Source organism: Asterias amurensis, chromosome 11 (genome assembly GCF_032118995.1).
Source record: "Asterias amurensis chromosome 11, ASM3211899v1".
NCBI lineage: Eukaryota > Metazoa > Echinodermata > Asteroidea > Forcipulatida > Asteriidae > Asterias > Asterias amurensis.
In genome coordinates, this window is record NC_092658.1 from 2846894 (window position 1) to 2866579 (window position 19686).

A 19686-nucleotide genomic window follows, 5' to 3' on the forward strand; every position below is an offset into this window, starting at 1 on the left:
GAAAAAATACCACTTCCAGGTGACTTTAACTTCTGTTAGCCAGCCGGAATACCTTTTTGCCACAAAATTCTGCCAGCCAGCAGGAACATTTTTTAACTTCTGCCAGCCAGTAGGAATACCCTTTTTTGCTGCTGGCCAGCAGGAATACCTGTTTGGGCAAAACTTCTGCCAACCTTTTTGTCAGAAAAATTCTGCCAGCCAACTGGAATACCTTTTGTCAGAAAGCTTGTGCCAGCCAGCAGGAATATTGTTTAGCTTCTGCCAGCCAGGAGGACTACCTACAGCCAGCAGGAATACATTTTAACTTCTGCCAGCCAGATAAAACTTCTGCCAGCCAGCAAGCCAGCAGGAATATCTTTTAACTTCTGCCAGCTAGCAGGAATATCTCTTTCTAAGGCTGATGACAACTTTTTCATGAAGCACAAAACGGATTTATTTTAAAACACCTTCGTTTTTGGGTAAGTTTGTTGCTTCTGTTGCTTCAGAAACATATTAAACTTGCATTCTTGCATGATTAGTTAGTAATGGTTAACTTGTACGACATTGTTTACAGATTTTGTGTGTTCTTTTGGTGCATCACTATCCACTGTGGTGTACTGGAGATGCATTTATATACTGGTGCGATACATACTCTGGGAACAGGGGAAAATTTTAACTGATCATTAAACAAAGTTATCAACAGTAACATAACTATGGAAATGTTGACATTAAATCAAACATGCTGTATTAGTCAACATGCTAAATGTTGTTTCAAAATTTGAATCCTCATGTATTTGCTGCATGAACGGCTTTGTTGAACATTTCCCCAGAGGACGTGACTTTAACATTTTGTGGATGGAAACAAAAGAAGCTGCTCCTTCCCAGATATTTAGTTTCAATTGTTTACCATTTATGTCACAATGGCGGCATTTATGTCACATTGGCCACAAACCCTTCTGCTCGCTGAGTTGATAGGCATATAGGTTTACTCACTTTAGTAGTAGTATCTTGATGGAGGAAGGAAAACAAGAAAAAAGCTCTCCTTACAACAATTGTTGTGATGTCCTGATTTTTTTACTTCGCCAAAAACCTGACAACTCTTGACCCTCATCCTGAATATATCATTGGGAGTTTGAACTAGTTTGTTGACATTTCATATCCTAATCTCTTTATATTGTTGTGGTACAGCGCTGTTTGTGAAAAAAAACTTTTGAAAGAACCAATATACAGCAAAAAAGGTGCATTTTACCGTGGCAACACTTATGGTCTTTGTGGATGATTTGTGGGGTTGATGAATGGGTCCCCAAAACCAGAAACCCTATTCATGACAGGAACCAAACAGGTAGGCCTCTATTATCTTTTCAGTTCAAAGGTTCTGTTGTCCACTTCACACTTCACTGACACAAAAAACACACAAATTGCTCAGTATGACCAGAAGTTGAATGGGGGTAGTTGAACTTTTTTAAAGTCAGCTTTTCAAATTCACCTGTTTACAATTGACCTTAGCACTGAAGTAGTTTTAACACATTAGGCCTATACTTCTGAAAGCAAAGCCTACAAAATTGTTCAGTTGTCAAGAGTTTGAAAAGTATTTTAGGTCGTTAAAGTAAAATGCATGTTGAGTGAAGGCTGTTAAGATTTAAAGGTACAGTATATTAAGATTATGTTTAAGTGCACAAACCAGTCGTGCATTGTTGGTGGTGTTTTGGTTTAGATGTGCTCTAGAATAAGAGGGGTCCTGGGTTTGAATCCCCGTGAGTAGTATGCATGGTGGATTGTTTTCTTCTGTTCGACTCTGTAAGATGTAGGTCCTACATGTCTGTGGTGAGCCCAGTTCATACTTCCTGCGAATGTGAATGCGAAACAAATTTTGATGTCACAAAAATGTGCTCAACTCCTAGGAATCATTCGCAGTGAAAACAGGGCTGTGACGTCATCATCGTATCGCAGTCACATTCACAGGAAGTATGAACCGGGCTTTAGAGGTTCAGCTAAAAAGGAACTACGACTTTCAAGGTGACATGAAGCAGTTGTTTGAAAATAGAGTTATTTCACAGCCAAGAGAGCAAACAATGGTAAACATTGGACAGTTTCAGCAAGAACCTTGAACTCATTTGGACGATGGACCCTGTGCCAGACTCCATTGGTTACAGTCACTGGCAGAATGGTTCCACCCACAGTGCTTGAAGGCTTATTCACTTAGCACTTGAAACATTGAGCTAGTGCTTGAAATCAATCCCCCTCTATGACTGACATGTCAATTAGCACTCTAAAGTGTCCTTAGGGCTCAACAATATGATCTGGAACAGTTCTGCAGGCATTGACATTGATATGAAAGTGTACAACTATGACTGAGTCTGTAAGGAACAGCTCCATGGTCCAACCTTCCTTGCTCTCTTGTCCAACCAGCCCTTCAATCGTCAATTTTCATAATTACTACATGGGTAAACAAGATTGTAATGCTTAGGGTGACTGCACTATATTCTGATGCCCCTATGTTCCAAAAACCCTAGTATTTCATTATGTACATTACTAATATAGGGTTAGGAATGGAGAAAAATAACTATGGGTTGTCGGAACATAGGTTTAACTGTAACCTACTCTAGACCCACACTGGACGTCACATGCAGCTTCTGTCATCCATTTTTGGACACAAAGGAAACCATTTGGGATTCAAAGGAAACTTCCATAAAGTATCCATAAAGAGTGAAACTGTGGCGAAATACTTGGTGGGGGAAGGGTTTCAAACAATCTCATTCCATGATGCCTGTTCTATAGACTTTTCCTGGGGTTTTATATTGTGGGGTTTTGCTCATGTGAAGAGGATAGGCGACTGATTGGATAGAGACTATCGCTGTCTTATCGGTACAAGTCAATGCTGTAGGGCACTGGAGACCCTATTACATAAGACATAAAGAACAAACAAATAATTCTCAGGAAACGCTGGCCTACGTGGACAATGGTACATTTTTCGTGGAAGGATTGATGGAAAGTGTTTGCCATTGTGTGCAAATTCTTCCCATGCTTTGATTGTTTTAAATTTGAGGGATAAATGCTTTATAGAGGCTGAGGTTGTATGACCATCTCTGTCCTCACTGTAGGTACGATAAAGGTACACTATTCCTTTATTCCAAATATTCTACTCGTCAGTAAACTTGCCTGGAAATTATCAGAGAAAATGCCTTTCTTGTAACTTCCTTCCTCCATGCTTGGACCCTCACTTGATGTACCCTCATTCAATATTGCCTATTCTATAGAACGAAATTGATCCATCATGAAAAATAATGACATTAGCATGGTCAGTTACCTCTCCTCCATAGGTCGTTAAATTTACTGATGTACAGCCCAGGAGTGTGGCAACAATCACGTAATGGTACTTTAGGAACCCGTATTTCTGAAATCAATTTGTCAAATCACCCATTATGCTGTTACTACAACCTGTCTTCGATTCATCAGTTACATAACTCCTCCACCACAATGACTTTCTGCATTTTGCTGTTAGTGTTATTTCCCCCCTGAATTTCCTTACATGGTCACAACACTTTATCAGCGTGGATCTAAAATTCAATTCTGTCCACCTTGCTCTGGCCTTTTGTTCATGTTTGTTTTTGAAACAACATTGATTTTTTAAGGAATAATTTTATGAGGAAACAAGTGTTCTGTGTTCTGGATTTTGTCCAGACCCTGACCCATATTTCAACCCAAGTCTGGATTCTGGATCTGTATGAATAATGAGTCTGAGAAAAGAGAGGTCCAAGTGTGGTACATTTTATGTACAATGAAACTCAAGACCTTGAACCTTGTTCCAGTTGTCTTGATGGCAATTTTCCACTGGAAACAGACAGCAGGTTTTTTGCAAGGAAAGTCTAAATTTTTATAAGCTACAATTAGGACAGCACCACAAAATATGCCAAAAGAAAGGGCCCCGTGGTGATTGTGGGTTATGTGGTTTAAAATTGAGAGCTGGACCTCATCACTCAGCCATTTTGTTCTGGTTAAATTCAAACCCATGGGGTGTCTCTGTAGGGTTATTGGTTTATGTCACTCAATGTAATGCCGATTTACAGGACAAATTTTCAACAAAGATCTGTAAAGTATTGTTTGGTATCTGTGAAAGTTACAGCTGAATTGAGTGTCTGCTTGCTCAGAAATAGGAAAAGACTAATACGGATCCATCCAGTTAGCATGAGGACAGTGCGAACCAATGACATCACTGGCTGCGGCATTCACAAAACGAAAACCAAGGATATCTCAAACTAAAAAATTTGCCAAATAAGGTTTTAAGGTTCAAAAGTTTACAACCTACTTTTATTAACTTCAAATCAATTGGGAAATTTTGGGTAGAAATTGCGCAAAATTGTGATTGGTATTTTTACCACAAATGTGGCCCTACCTGTATGACTGTCATCACAAGCTCAGGAGTTGTAAATTGACAGGGGTGACTGAAAACATCCGATAACAATACTTGGGCAGCTCAGAAAAAATAATAATCTGGTCCTTATTCCATTGAATGTGAATTTGAATTATTTTTGCCATAAGGGTAGTCAGGGAATCCATCAAAGATGGCTGCTGGACTTCCCTGAAGTTCAAGGATGAATCACAAATTAGCTGAAATAATTTTTTTACCATGAAGCATTTTTTGTCTTTGTGAAACTGTGGTCTTCCTCCATGACTGTACGTTCCAGACCATCCCAGAGGTACATTGGCTGTGAAGTCTGGTTTATTCTTCATGCAAATGCGAATGGGAAAGTGAATTTTGGAGACGTAAAAATCGGTACGCGTTCCCTTCTAATTGTGACTCAAGAAAATTGGCTTCAGATGAAGCATTTGCAGGAAGTATGAACCGGTCATTTGTTGAACGGCGAACTGACAGTGGGATAGTATGCACATTGGTACAGTGAGACACGCTATAAGTTACTAACATAGGCTAGGAACAAAATATGAAACTTGCTTTTTTAATTTCCTCAATTCCACCCACATCGTTTACTCCTCCGGATAGCTCCCCAGGAAGTGAATGGTTGATGCCATTTCTGGCATTTCCTGCCAGCCTTTACTGTGTGGTGTTCCAGACATTTATACACTGGAACAGTTCGGGCATATAGCAGCCACACAATTCAAGCAAGAAGAACCACCCTGTTCTGGAGATTTATATTCTTGTTACTTACACTTTTGACTTGTCGAAGGAAAATCCATTAACCGTATAAGCCATCAGAAGCAGCACTCACTTCTTGACCGGGATTGACTCTAAAAGTTGTGAACGTACTTGATCAAAGAGGTAAGATTAGGGGACAAGTGTTCTCGATTAGGTTTTGATGGTGTGGTTTTGTTGAACTTTTGGATCTGCCGGTTTCAGTTTCGGGCTCCGGTTTTGTATGAGTTCAAAATGGTTTTGTATGAGTTTGAGCTTGAGGAACTCAAGAACAAGGTTTGGTCATGATGATCGGGTAAGTTCATTGCTATTAACTCTACATAAAAATTGCAGAGATATTGAAATGACAAGGCCTCCTAGATAGCTGACATGAAGCTTAAGGAAGTTCGTACAGGAAAAGTTAGCACATAAATCATTTAGTATTCAAACTCTTTTTGCATGCAACTTTCTACGGAGGCAGTTACGGGACAGATTATTTTAGGGTTGTCCCTCTCCTGTGATGTAACTATCTTGACATTCGGCAAGGAAACGGGTGGGATTAGAACCCATGACCTGCATTCCAGTTTTGAGGCCCCAAGCCTCACCAGGTCAATCAAGATTGCATTTGGTGTATATAATTATATAATCAATAATCACAGTGGGTGCACCATTCAAGAAATTGATAACATTCTGGAAAGTTTGGAGGAAGAGGGAACCCCCATTGAACATTGACCCCGACCCCCCCCCCCCCACACCCCCACACCCCCACCCCATCTTGTCATCTTGTGATGGTGATTTGTGACATGTAATTGGTTGGTACTATCACTGAATCAGACCAGCAGTATCAGCTGGTGCTAGGCAGCTGTTTCGATTACACCCGGAACGCAATGCGGTAAGACTGGGTGCAGAAATGTGCGGTATTTTAAAGTCACGCTGCCTCTCACACCGCTTCACGATATGTGTCAGGAAAGACTCGCACTCGTGTGTATAGAGCTGATGCATCGTTCCATCATTTAGAAACCCAAAACTGAATCTGAGTAAAGGATTTGGGTACTTTTTAAAAAAAAATTAAGTAAATCAATTTCAATGTGTAATTTTCAATGTGTAAATTTAGGTGAGTGGCTTAACTATTTCACATATTTTGTTATTTTTTTTATTACCAATTTGCCTTCTGTTTAATTTCAAATTTTAAATTTATGTAAAATTATTGTAATTCAGCCTTTGTGCTGCGAGGACAGTTTTTTAATAGACCATTTTATCTATCTATCTATCTATCTACTTTTTGTAACACAAAACACAATGTCCACAGATTTACACTAAATTTACACCGTTTGAAGATCATGATAGTAGAAAGCATACCTTAAAATATTAGAGAAATTAGTAAAATAATGTTATGAAAATACCTTTTTACATGCTAAACTAGTTTTAATCTCATGGTCACTGAGACGAAAACTATTTTCATGACTATCTTTTACTCATTTCTCAAAAAATACAGCACCTCAGCAAGTAATATTTTCAGGGAAGCTTTCTACCATCATTATCTTCAAACTGTGTAAGTTTAATGTAAATCTGTGGACATTGTGTTGTTTGTCCAAAAGTACAAAAAGTACATAGACCCTTTAAGAAGACAAAATGGAGAGAGAACACAAATTCATGAAGGTAACCTCACTTATGGCATGTATTTTATCAGGACAATCCCAAAACCAGAGTGAGGCATGCTGTGCCAGGATGTGCAGTGATGAGATATTTCAGACTTTCCAAAAGCTCCTTGGATTTTAAATCCAGGGGTTTTCAAGCTTAAGGTGGAATTACCATTATTTCAGTATACCTCCTAAAACCCAGATCCAAGTTATACAGACTTTTTTGTCATTAGTGTCTCTCTCGTCTCACTATGGTTTAACGAACACATACATATTCAAAACTACATTGGCTCAAGCATGGGTACATTTTCATTCATGGCTCAAGTAAAACCAGCAAGGGCTAAACCAATATTTAGTTTGTTAATGGCTCTTTTCAAATCCATGGCTTTGACTCTTAGTCTCAATAGCAAAAGTGTATGTTTTCAAAATGTCTTCATAAGCCAAAGTTGTGGTTGGAACAGAAATGTATCGCCTTGTCTTGTGGTAGTACATATGCCTACAAATACATGTACGACATTGCTTCAGCCAAGGCAAGGGTTTCAAGGTCTCGTTCTTGAAGGTGTGGTATGAAGGAAGTATGAAAGGAAAATTCACCTCCTTGTTTTATGGCAGTATACATGTACATACATGTACAACATATTGCTTCAGCCAAAGTATGTTTTAGCTTTATAGTTGTTGGGGTTTCAAGGTTTTGTTCCCAAAGTCATGATTTGGAAAACGACTATAGGGAATTTTAACTTCTTGTTTTATGGTAGTACTTACAGGTACAAAACTAGGCCCTCTAGCTTTATAGGGTTAGAGGTTTCATGGTCTTGTTCCCAATGGATTTCCCTTCAGTGTTAATGGGTGTTATTCAGTTGGCACAGTGGGCATTGATCCAGGGGCTGACTATAGTTGTAGAGCCAAGCCCCTAGATTTCCTTTGCTGAGATTTCCTTGTTTGAATTTAATAGAAATTCATGTAGAAAAAAGGCTAGAACTGAAAGGTTTGGGTACTAATGCATGCCTAGTATGTGCACTGAAACAACACAGTTGTTGAAGAGATGCAACTTCATGCAGTTTTGGGTAAACAAGTTATTTATCATAAATGAATCAACAGGGAGGAGTTTTTGAGATGCTTCGGGATTTGAAGGAATTTCTTGAAAATTTGGCTCAGGAGTTTAAAGTGTATACAAGGATAAGGGTGGCAGATACTTGAAAAAAGGGATAAGAAGAAATCTTACAAAGGATTAGGAGGTATTTTATAGAATAAGGAGATTTTAACGTAGTACTTCGAAACGGGGAGTAAGTAGAAATTTAACAAGGGGATTATATGTCTCCTAGCAAATGATGGGATTAGAAACAATTTTTCTGGAATTATTGGAATTATTATAATGACTTTCCAGAGAACAAACCGTTGAATTTGTTCCTTTAATGTTTGCAATAACTGCTTGTAAATTTATGATCTGCTCTCAGTGGTGGTGTCACAGACCTTCAAAGGTCTAGCCTTTTAGGCATCATGGGCTCCTTAACAAACACCCATAGTTTGTTTTACATCACAACTCTCAAACCATGTGGTAGAATGATTCATTTTTTGGGGTTGTTGACCACCTTAACCTGGGAAGACTCTTCCGGTTTGTGAGTCGGATCACGGTTTCGGAAAAGAGGATAGTCAGATGCGCTACTCATTAAAAGGTTAATCTATTTTGCATAAAATTTGCACTTTTTGGGGGTCATCATTTGGCATAGACTTGCGTCCGTGGCCCCCTCGTCCTTAAATTGTAGTGGGGGCGCACTCATGGAGTTGCCGCCATCACCTGCCGTCAATTTCACAAAGAGTTAGGACTCGTCTTATCTCCAGTTAGGTAACTCGTGCTAACTTAGGATTAATCTTAAGGTCTGCATGCTACAGTGCAGGGTTGGGACTCGTCCTAATTCCTAAGATTAATCTTAAGTTTTAGGAAGAGTTTTGTGAAATCAATGCCTAGTCTCTTTCATTTGCTGCTCTTCTCAGCTCTCCAACGCAATTCTTCTACTCCACTTTCGGACGATTTGGGGGTAAACCATCATAATTGAAAATTTTTGACAAAAATTATATCCAGAAATTATGAGGAGAGTTTTGTAGACGATCAGAGCACACACTGATCGAAATGCTGAGTTGTCAACCACTGGTCTTTTTCAGAACCAAACACTACTAAACTCAAAAGAGATTTAAACATAGTGCTATCGCAAGCCTCACCTAACAATGTAGTGACTTGAAACACTATGTGGAATTAACACACGTCCAAACAGTGTTTTTACAGTGTTGAGGAAGAAGGTTTTTCTCAAAGTGTACCGATCAAAGGAATGTCCACAAAGTGTACGCAACCTTGAATAGGTATACACATTCAAACCGGGGACCTATAACAAAACACGATAATAGAGTCCACGGTTCGGGAAAGGTCCACAGTTGGAAAACGTGTACAAAAGCATTGGGAGCTGTTGCAAAAGATTATAAACAAAGAGAGACTACAGGAGGTCCACAAAGTGTACACAACCTTGAGTAGGTATACAAATTCAAACCGGGGACCTATAACAAAACACGATAATAGAGTCCACGGTTTGGGAAAGGTCCACAGTTGGAAAACGTGTACAAAACCATTGGGAGCTGTTGCAAAAAAATAAAAACAAGGAGAGACTACAGGAGGTCCATGGAAGCTTTGGTGTTTGTGTACATATTGAAACCAATGGGACCTATAAAATTTCCCCCGTTTGAGAGTGTGTACAAAACCAATGGGAGCTGTTAATAGTGTATGTGTGTACAACTTCACACAAGCATATAGCATAATTTGCGTGTCTCGCATTTTTTCCTGTTTGAATTGGTTTCATTTCATTTGCTTCATTTCATACTCTTCTGACTTTTGCTAGAATCACATTTGCTTTTTAAATAATTGAATAATATGTGTCAGACAAGACCAAAGCTCTGTTGTTTCAGTCTCAATTACAAAAGTTAGAAACGCCTACTGCACTTAATGGAAAAACACACACACAAAAATTACAAAACTTTACAGAAAGTGAAGGCAGGAAGTAATAAATTTAATTTAATAAATTTCCAGCAGCTACAAAACGTTTTCTGTTTTGTATTTAGATAACTCTTTTCTCTCATTAAAACAACTTTTGTGCGTATAGATTCAGCAGATACCGCATGGAGAAAACCGCATTTCAGTTCATGATTCAACACAACATGATGTCATTTTGACTCTCAGGAATTCTCGGTAGTGCTGGGCTCCCTCGTTGACATGATGCAATGTTTCTTTCTGCAAGGAATTCTAAAATTTTCTTCAAGGGCAAAGCAATAATTTTAGAGTCAGTTTTTGGTTTGTTATGAACACAGAATTTTATGTGTTTGTTTGGGGTTTTTTGTTGAAGGGGGGGGGGGGGGCTCGAAATAATGTTGGGCATTTCAGACAAAAATTGATATGCAGGATGTTACTACCTTTATGATTTTTATAACAAGGAGGCAGTCGTACGAAAATTACAAACATTTTGTTTGGGGTAATTTTCAAATTACGACTCTACCTTAAGACATTTTGTTCCCAAATTTCTTACAACCTTGGGGCCTAGGACACTTTCTCCAAGTCACTCTTCAAGGCACAGAATAATATACAAAGACTAAAAACGTAAGCAGCGCTGATGTACAGTGATAGAACATTTATGGGTACACTTAGCAAATACAACTGTAACAAATAAATAAACAACAGAGTTGGAGACAGGCGGATTTAGGTTGTTTCTTTAGCACCCCCCCCCCCACCCTTTACTTTCACCTACCCAAGGTTTTAGCCAGTGTAAAAGAGTGTTTGAATTGTTCACTTACAATACATTTGCATGTAAATGAAAGATAAAACAGGGTGTCAAAATGTTTAAAAGGGTGTCAAAAAGACACCCAGACACCCCTCTGGCTAGTCTTGGTGCAAGACGTTGTTCACTATCGCTCAACTATCCTGATCTTGCTCCACTTCTCCTAACGACTGATAGCGGGCGCTGTCAAAAATCTTCCAGATCACTCCACCATCACACTCCGGGATTGCGGCTTACAGAATTCTATCGGAGGAATGGTCGCAAAATGCTTAGTGTTGAGTGTATATTATGTGCATGAGTAGGGGGCCCAACTCAACATTACGTCTTGCACCAAGACTACCCTCTGGCTAACACTGTGCACCCACCCTTCCTTTTTTGATAGCCTTTCCCCCCCCCCCCCCAATTATATTGTTTGACTACTACTTTAGCCAATATTGACAATTCAATATCAATTTAATCACAAGATAAATATCAAGCAATTACGGTTGTCACTTTGTTGGCCTGGTTGCTGCTCCAGGTCAAGTGGAATGGTAAAAGCTTGATTTATTCTCCCAGGGGATGACAATTGAGTTGTGTGAAATCAGTCAACTGTTCTTCAATGAAACTTTGAAGTGTTTTGTTTCTGATATTTTCAGGACAGATTGAAGCAATTCTTATCTGTTGGTATTTACAATATTTTGCTATTTACACTGTCCACTCAGAGTTGTCATCGGTTTTTGTAATGTTCCCTGCATGCTTTAGTAGTAGTTTTACCAATTAAAGGAACACGTTGCCTTGGATCGGTCGAGTTGGTCTTTGAAAAGCGTTTGTAACCGTTTTTTATAAAATGCATATGGGTAGAAAGATGTTGTAAAAGTAGAATACAATGATCCACACAAACATGCCTCGAAATTGCGTGGTTTTCCTTTTACCTCGTCAACTAACACGTCGGCCATTTATGGGGGTCAAAATTTTGACTCCCATAAATGGCCGACCATGATAGTTCGCACAGTAGAAGGAAAACCACGCAATTTCGAGGCAAACTTTTGTGGATCATTGTATTCTACTTTTAAAACATCTTTCCAACCATATGCATTTTATAAAAAACGGTTACAAACGCTTTTGTTTTGACCAACTCGTCCGATCCAAGGCAACGTGTTCCTTTAAGCTTTTTATGGTCATTAATTTTTGGAGTAATTACCAAGGGTTGGGTACTAAAATCACAAACATTCACAGGTTTACATTAAACTTACATGGTGTCAAGAAAATGAAAGCTTCCCTTAAAATATTACTTGCTGAGGTGCTGTTGTTTTTGAGAAATAAATAAAACAATTTCACAAAAATAATTGTTGTCTCAGTGAGACAAAAATTATTTTAACATTTACACTGGATTTACCCGACTCTCCTGAAAAGATTGCTCTGTGATTTTCACCTTTTTTACCCCTCAAAAACTTGATAACTAATGAAGCCGAAGTTTCTACAGGAAAATCACATTACATACATCTTCATGCACAGTGAGTAGGGATTCATGTCATGGCCAAAAAACTTGAGATACAAAAGGTACCATAACCCTTAAAGACACTGGACACTATTGGTAAATGTCTAAGACCAGTCTTCTCACCTGGTGTATCTCAACATATGCATAAAATAACAAACCTGTGAAAATTTGAGCTCAATTGGTCATCAAAGTTGCGAGAGAACAATGGAAGGAAAAAAACGCTCTTGTTGTACAAGTTGTGTGCTTTCAGATGCTTGATTACAAGACCTCAAATCTAATTCTGAGGGATCGTAATCAAATTCCAATATTTTAGTGAGAAGTTACTTCTTTCTTAAAACCTACGTTACGGCTCTCCATTACTCGTTACCAGGTAAGGTTGTTATGCTAATAATTATTTTGAGTAATTACGAATAGTGTCCAGTGTCTTTAATGGATAAGAGACACTACATAAAGAGATAGCGATGTACATATGTTGTAATGAGGCTTGTACATGACTACAGTTTGTCATCCTGTCAGTCACAAAGATAAAATAAGATAATCTGTCGTCAGTTTGGTAAACCATCTACGTTGCCGAGGTCTTATCATGAATAACACATTCCAACCGCAGAGTAAAGAATTTCCTTCCTCCATGTTCCGTTTCGGAGTCATGTTTAGCAGTTAACATTCACAGTCATGTTTTACATCGGACAGGAAATGAACGATCTTGTTTACTGGGCCTAATTTCATACTGGTAAGCAAATTTTTGTGCTTGCTGATGGATAGCAGAACAAAATTGCTAGGTGTTAATGTATTTCACAGTTTAGAAAGAAAATTAGGCGGCCATCTTGCCAGTTCACCATAGATTTGCATTGTGACATCATTCTTATTTGTACAGTCTGCACTGCAGCAGAAGGTAAGGATGCCTTTTCTTGTGCTGATGGTTAGCAGCGCAGCAAAATGGAAACCGTATAGTAAAATCTGCTGTTAAAGACAGTGTACACTATTGGTAATTGTCAAAGAGCTGTCTTCTCACTTGGTGTATCTAAACATATGCATAAAATAACAAACCTGTGAAATTTTGAGCTTGATCGCTCGTTGGAGTTGCGAGATAACTATGAAAGAAAAAACACCCTTGTCACACGAAGTTGTGTGCTTTCAGATGCTTGATTTCGAGACCTCCAGTTCTAAACTTGAGGTCTTGAAAGCAAATTCGTGGAAAATTACTTCTTTCTCCAAAACTAGGTCACTTCAGAGGGATACCATCAACCTCTCCCCATTATTCGTTTCCAAGTAAGGTTTTATGCCAACAACTATTTTGAGTAATTACCAATAGTGTCCACTGCCTTTAAAGCAGCTCAATGAAATTGAGCACTGGTTGACAGCAATGTGAAGATATCTAGATATCCGCCTTGGATGTGATATTTATGTTTCAATGCTGTAGTGTATTCACGTTCCTCCTCATGCATGTTCTTTTAGTTGCATGAATGGCTTGACACCTTGGGTTGTGTGTGGCAGCATTTACTTAAAGGATTCGGGTAGCTTTTCAAAATGTCCATAGATTTACTATAGGGTTTGAAGATAATGATAGAGTGGAAAGTTTCCCTTCAAATGTTACTTACTGAGGTGCTGTAGTTTTTGAGAAATGAGTAAAACAATGTCATGAAAATATGTTTGTAAATGATTAAAATAATTTTCGTCTCATGAGACAAAAATTATTTTCATGACATTGTTTTACTCATTTCCCCAAAACTACAGCACCTCAGCACGTAATATTTTCAGGGAAGCTTTCTACTATCATTATCTTCAAACTGTGTAAGTTTAGTATAAATGTGTGGACATTGTGTTTTTTGTCCTACAAAAGTTACATAGACCCTTTACCTTTAAAGTTACAGAGATGTCAAGTTTCCAACTTGATTTCAGACTTTGGTTGGGTGGAAAAGTAGCTATTGTTTTCACCATGATCTAAAAGCGATTTGTGGCCGAGCGGTGGCTAAGATATCAGGGTGTGGGTTTGAATCCCGGCCATAACACATGTGTCCGTTTGTTTCTTCAAGAGTAAATGGGTACATGTGAGTATAGAGATGGCTCGCTGTCATTACTTCAGGTAGTTGAGATTATTTTTGGAATAAAATAAATGGCCAAGTAAAATATTATTTAACCAAACAACATCAATCGATTTCTAGCTAAGAGAGTTATTGCATCATAATTATTTGTGCAAGAGCATTAGAAGAAAAAACTGTGCTTGTAGACAGTGTGAAATTGAATGCTCAGTCTCTTCATACTCCAAACAGAGCAGTCAACACCCCCCCCCCCTCCCCCAGCAGCCTCAGGGAGTGAAAGATGAGTTTGCTAATTTCTTATTTTCTTCAAAGATGGAACATTTTATCGTAATTACTAGTAAATGTTCAATCGAAGGGAAAAACTTGCTTGTCGTCCTACCACCACCATTTTGCCTTGTTCCTTGTACATGTAAGCCTATACAGTAATATTGAATACTTATTTACATCGTACACCAGTGAGTAAAAGATGAGTTTTATTTTGTAATATTGTAAACTCATTCACATCGTACACCAGTGAGTGAAAGATGAGTTTTATTTTATCATTCTTTGTGTTCTTCAAGGTTGGGACATTTCATGTAAATACTTCATGTACCTCTGAAGGGAAAATTGTGTTGTCCTACCACCACCATTGAATGCTCGAACACCAAAGGGATGAGTCTACCCCCCCCCCACCCCAGCTCCAGAAAGTAAAAGATGAGGTTTTTATAATTCTTTATGTTACTCAAGGTCGGGAGCTTTCAGTCTGAAGAAAAGGTGGGAAAGATTGGTTCTCATGCCAACAGTTTGAATGGACGCTGTCGCTTCTCTTTTACCCAGAGGGGCATAACACCCTCATGCTAGACTCCATTTAACAACAAGACCCTCTTTATCCACTCCTCAATTGTAAGAACTCCAATGAAATGGTCGCCACATTCCTCATGATGTCAACGGTTCTTTTTTTTTTTTGTGGGACACTGGCGAAGCATTCAAACATTGTCACAGTACTACAGACAAAGTATTTTTGGAGGTTGTTGCAAGCATGGAAAGAGGACTGAGATTTTGGAGATTGGGGGGGGGGGTGTTGGTATGAAAAAAAAGTTGAAGAATGATTCAAAATGTATATCACCTAGGGTGGTCTTGACAATTTTTCAAGTAGGAAGAGACCGACCCCTGTAAAGTTTAGCTTCTTGGTACCTTTAGTGAAAATAGTAGTCCGCTGGTGCAAACTGCTTACCCACCAAAAGGACCCACAGTATATAAATGCAAAGAAAAATAGTTAGCGGCCTGACGCTTCAACCCCAGCAGCAATTTTCTCGAAGGTTAAGTGAGAAAGCCTCTAAAGTAAGGCTCTGCTAGGGTTGAAATGTGAGGCCAATTACTATTTTTGACATTTTTCCCTTTGTGATTAAACAAGGAGGTGTCTTTTGTACAACGGTTATAATTTGGTTTGCCTTTGGGCATGCCACCTTAGACTGTTTGTATGTTTCAAGCCCAATTAGGGAGAAGGTAATCGTTTTCTGAAATGCCAAGATGGACGCCATACAATGCCAAGTTTTACAGTTTTACAAACTCAGCCAAACATGATATTGCTGGTTTTTGTTTTGTTGCTAGATCTCATCAGAATCCTAGTGCATGCTGATCCTCATGCACATTGTTTGCATAAACAGACTATCCAAATTATTAGCGCAGTCAGAAATGAGTCCATGCATCTTAATGTGCCCATGAAAATGTGGACTCTGCTCCGAAGGAAGTATGCCAATAATTTTGATGTCAAGTTGAAGAGTCTGCGTAATAAATCGTTTGTCTCATTCATAAATGGACAGAGTTGAATAAACTATGGGCATCTTAAGATGGTCTGTGTGATCTTGAGGATGAGCGTATAGAAGACAGCTGCAAGGAAAGCTGATGTATCCTCTATAAGTTTAAGAGGCAGTGGACACTATTTGTAATTAGTCAAAATAATTATTAGCTTAAAATCTTACTTGTTTACGAGTAATGGGGAGCTGTTGATAATATAAAACATTGTGGGAAATGTCTCCCTCTGAATTAACGTAGTTTTCAAGAAGTAGTTTCCCACGAATTTGATTTAAAGACCCCAGGATTTGAAATCAAGCATCTGAAAGCACACAATCTTGTGTGACAAAGGTTATTTTTTTCCCCATTATTATCTCGCAACTTCGATGACCAATTGAGCTCAAATTTTCACAGGTTGGTTATTTTATGCATATGTTGAGATACACTAAGTGAGAAGACTGGTCTTTGACAATTACCAATAGTGTCCAGTGTCTTTAAGAGGCTCATTATGAGATGGTTTACTCGGGCTATCAATTCATCGCTGTTTTTATCCTTAGGGCTAGAATTCTCAGTTGGTAGAGTGATGGCACCTGTCAAGAGGTCACAGGTTAAAGTCCCATTCTTGTAAATTTTCTTTGTTTAAAGGGTTTGGGTACTTTTTGTATGACACAAGCATCCAAAGATTTACTTACACAGTGTAAAGATGAATGATGGTAGAAAGCTTGTCCCTAAAATATAACTTGCTGAGGTGATGTAGTTTTTGAGAAATAATAATAATAATAATATCATCAAAGTCTTTTATAGCGCACGTATCTACCAAACAAGGTACTCAAGGCGCTGAGTATATACAAACTTTCAGAAAGATAGGTAGTTATAGTAATGAATTTTGAGACCCAATTATTTAGCATCGCGTGAGGGTTTACAAGGTGCTACAAAAAATTCCCAAAAATAATGTTCATCTCAGTGAGACAAAAATTGTTTCAGCAGGTACAACGTATTTAAGCTACACTCTGTGATTTTTACTTTTACTTCTAACAAACTTGATGACTAATTGAGCTGAAACTTCTGCAGGAAAATTATATTACATTCATGTTTATTCACAGTGAGTAGGGATTCAGATCGTGTCGTCATGGCAAACTTGATCTACTAAGGGTACCAAAACCATCTAACCTTAAATTATTTAAAATTTCCCCAGTCAGTTTCCCATGTGTTTTATTTTTACTAGTGTTCATTCCATATTGTTTTTTTTTTTTTCCTGCCAGACTGTAAACCATTGACTATAAACACATCATAACATTGCCACGAAGGTTGTCGGTGAATGCCACACTGGTTTGTATCTTGGGTTATAAATATTTGGCCATGTTGCATTTTTTTATGATGTGACTCATCCATGTATTGCAACGGCTTTTCCTCTGTCAGCACCCAGTGTAATAAACTCTACTTCTTCCTTGGCGTAGGCAGATTGTGGTTTGAAGATTTTATGGTTTTCTGCTAAAATATTCCACAAAGGAAAACTGACTAGAGGTAAGGGGAGAGTGGTTCACTTCAGATTGTAAGTCGTAAATCTTGGAATTATTTAAAAAAATTTCAAACGCTGTGTGACAGACTTTACTTCGGGAAATTGTAGGCGGTCGCTCTTAAATATATTGTTTTCTTGGAGTAAGCCGATCTTGGTTTGTGGATGTATTTGATGGTTTTCCGCTAAAATTTATTACAAAGGAGAGTTGACTAGAGGTAAGAGGAGAGTGGTTCACTTCAGATTGTAGTTTATGGATCTTGGATTCAATTTTTATTTTTCAAAAACACTGTGTGACAGACTTCACTTCAGGAAATTGTAGTTTGTCGATCTTGCATATATTGTTTTCACAAACACTGTATTCTCGGAGTAAGCAGATCTTGGTTTATTGGTGTATGTGATGGTTTTCTGCTAAAATTTATTACAAAGGATCTTGGATCTTGGACTTAATTTTTATTTTTCAAAAACATTGTGTGACAGACTTCACTTCAGGAAATTGTAGGTTGGCGTTCTTGGACATATTCTTTTCAGTAAGCAGATTATGGTTTGTTGATGTATTTTATGGTTTTCCGCTAAAATATTCCACAAAAGAAAGTTGACTAGAGGTAAAATTGAAGGTCGTGGATCTTGGATTTATGAACAAAAATGACAAACACGGTGTAGAAAGACTTCACTTCAGGAGATTATTTGTCGTTGATCTTGGATTATTCTTTTCACAAATACAGTTTGATCAAGTTTCATCTGGTGGAAAGGTGAGAGTTGTCTAGTCTTTGAGATTTTCTTTTCTTGGATGATGCTTAGATTTTCCCTAAACAATCTTTCAGGCAACTTCATATTTTGGTTTGAGACTAGGCTGTTTTGCTTAAAGTGACAACTGAATTTGAAGAAAGGGTTGTATCTGTACATTTGTAGATAGTTCTTGCTACACTCTATCTTTACGGCCAACTTTGATTTGGTTTAAGCTTAACTTTCCCCGCACCCAAAAGGTTCATCGACCATTCATGCAGTGAATTTGATCAAACTCCTGCGTGCCACATTAACATGTTACCCATCATTGTGCATTCATCAATTATTAATCATTGCATGTAAATACGAGAGACTTTTTCATTGTGTGAAGTCAGGTGGGGATAAAGCTTTAATAGATAGAGCTTTTCATTGATAGAGCTTTAAGCTGCACAAAGCGTTTTAACTTTCTACACAGCCGAGTGCTTCATCTTTGTTGCCAACTTTGGTGTCGGCTTTAAGCTTTCCAACTTTCTACGCAGCCATCCGGCTCATTGACCAGTCATTAAATGAATTTTATCAATATCAAATTCCTATATTCCGCACTAGGTATTTACATGTATCGCATGGTTGTACATTCAAATATTATTTAACATTGTTCATAATCATGGCAGACTTTTAACTGTGTGACATCAAGTTGGAACTGTCTGTTGATGGAGCATGTGGGAATGAGTTTACTTTTCCAAAAACAATGATGTGTTTTCTGTTTGACTGGAGGAAGCCCAGGCCTGTGTGCTTCGTTTTTGAAAGGGCAAGGGCACTGCATTTTCTCCTTGGTAAAGTGCACTCTATGAGGAAATTGTAAATTTCTACTGGAGCATTTCAAGGGCACCAAGGCAATGATTAGGGGTGACGGAGGTTATTGCCTTTGTTGCCTCTGTGAAGTATCAGGCCTGGTAGCCCATGGTGCAGGTTGCGTAAACTCTAGGGGATTGTTGGTCTGTTAATCTGGATTGGCTCTCCTCAAATAGGCCATGATGGAGATGTGGTGAGATGTGGCTCATTGTTTGGTTGTTCTGGGAGGGTTTATTTGAGGTGGTGGTTGCAAGGATAGTTTTAATGATCAATGTGGTTTAAAGGAAGGTCATTACTCAATCCAATTGTTTATAGTTTGTGGGAAATTTGAATTTATGTGACTGTGGTGTCAGGATAGACCAGAGCTGGAGGACTCAAGTCCGGGACTCCGACTCGAGCTTAGTCTCAATTTCGGAGAGTTGGACTTGACTTGAGTCTTGATGACAAAAGGCTCAGACTCAGACTCGAGGCTCGGGCAGCCTCTGTTGTCTTATTGTATGAAGTATTATTTTCGAAAATTTAGGGCAATGCATTTTCAGAAAATCAGGTACAGTTAAAAATATATTTCAAGCTTCCATGATGGACGCCATGCTGGAGTTTCCATATAATGCCAAGGTTGACAGGAGCGTTTGCTCATCAAGGCTTGAGTAGCCCCTTCTGTCTTATTATTGTAGTAAATGAAGTATTATTGTTGAACCAGCCACACCCCAACTCCCCCTTCGCTGAGTTTTTCGCTAACGA

At 38.5% G+C, this 19686-nt stretch overlaps 1 protein-coding gene across 1 annotated transcript in view; it reads left to right on the forward strand.

Moving 5' to 3' along the window:
* The window catches only part of LOC139943829 (neuronal-specific septin-3-like), a 57826-nt gene that overhangs the window by 11391 nt on the left and 26749 nt on the right, over nucleotides 1-19686 (forward strand). The window lies entirely within an intron of this gene.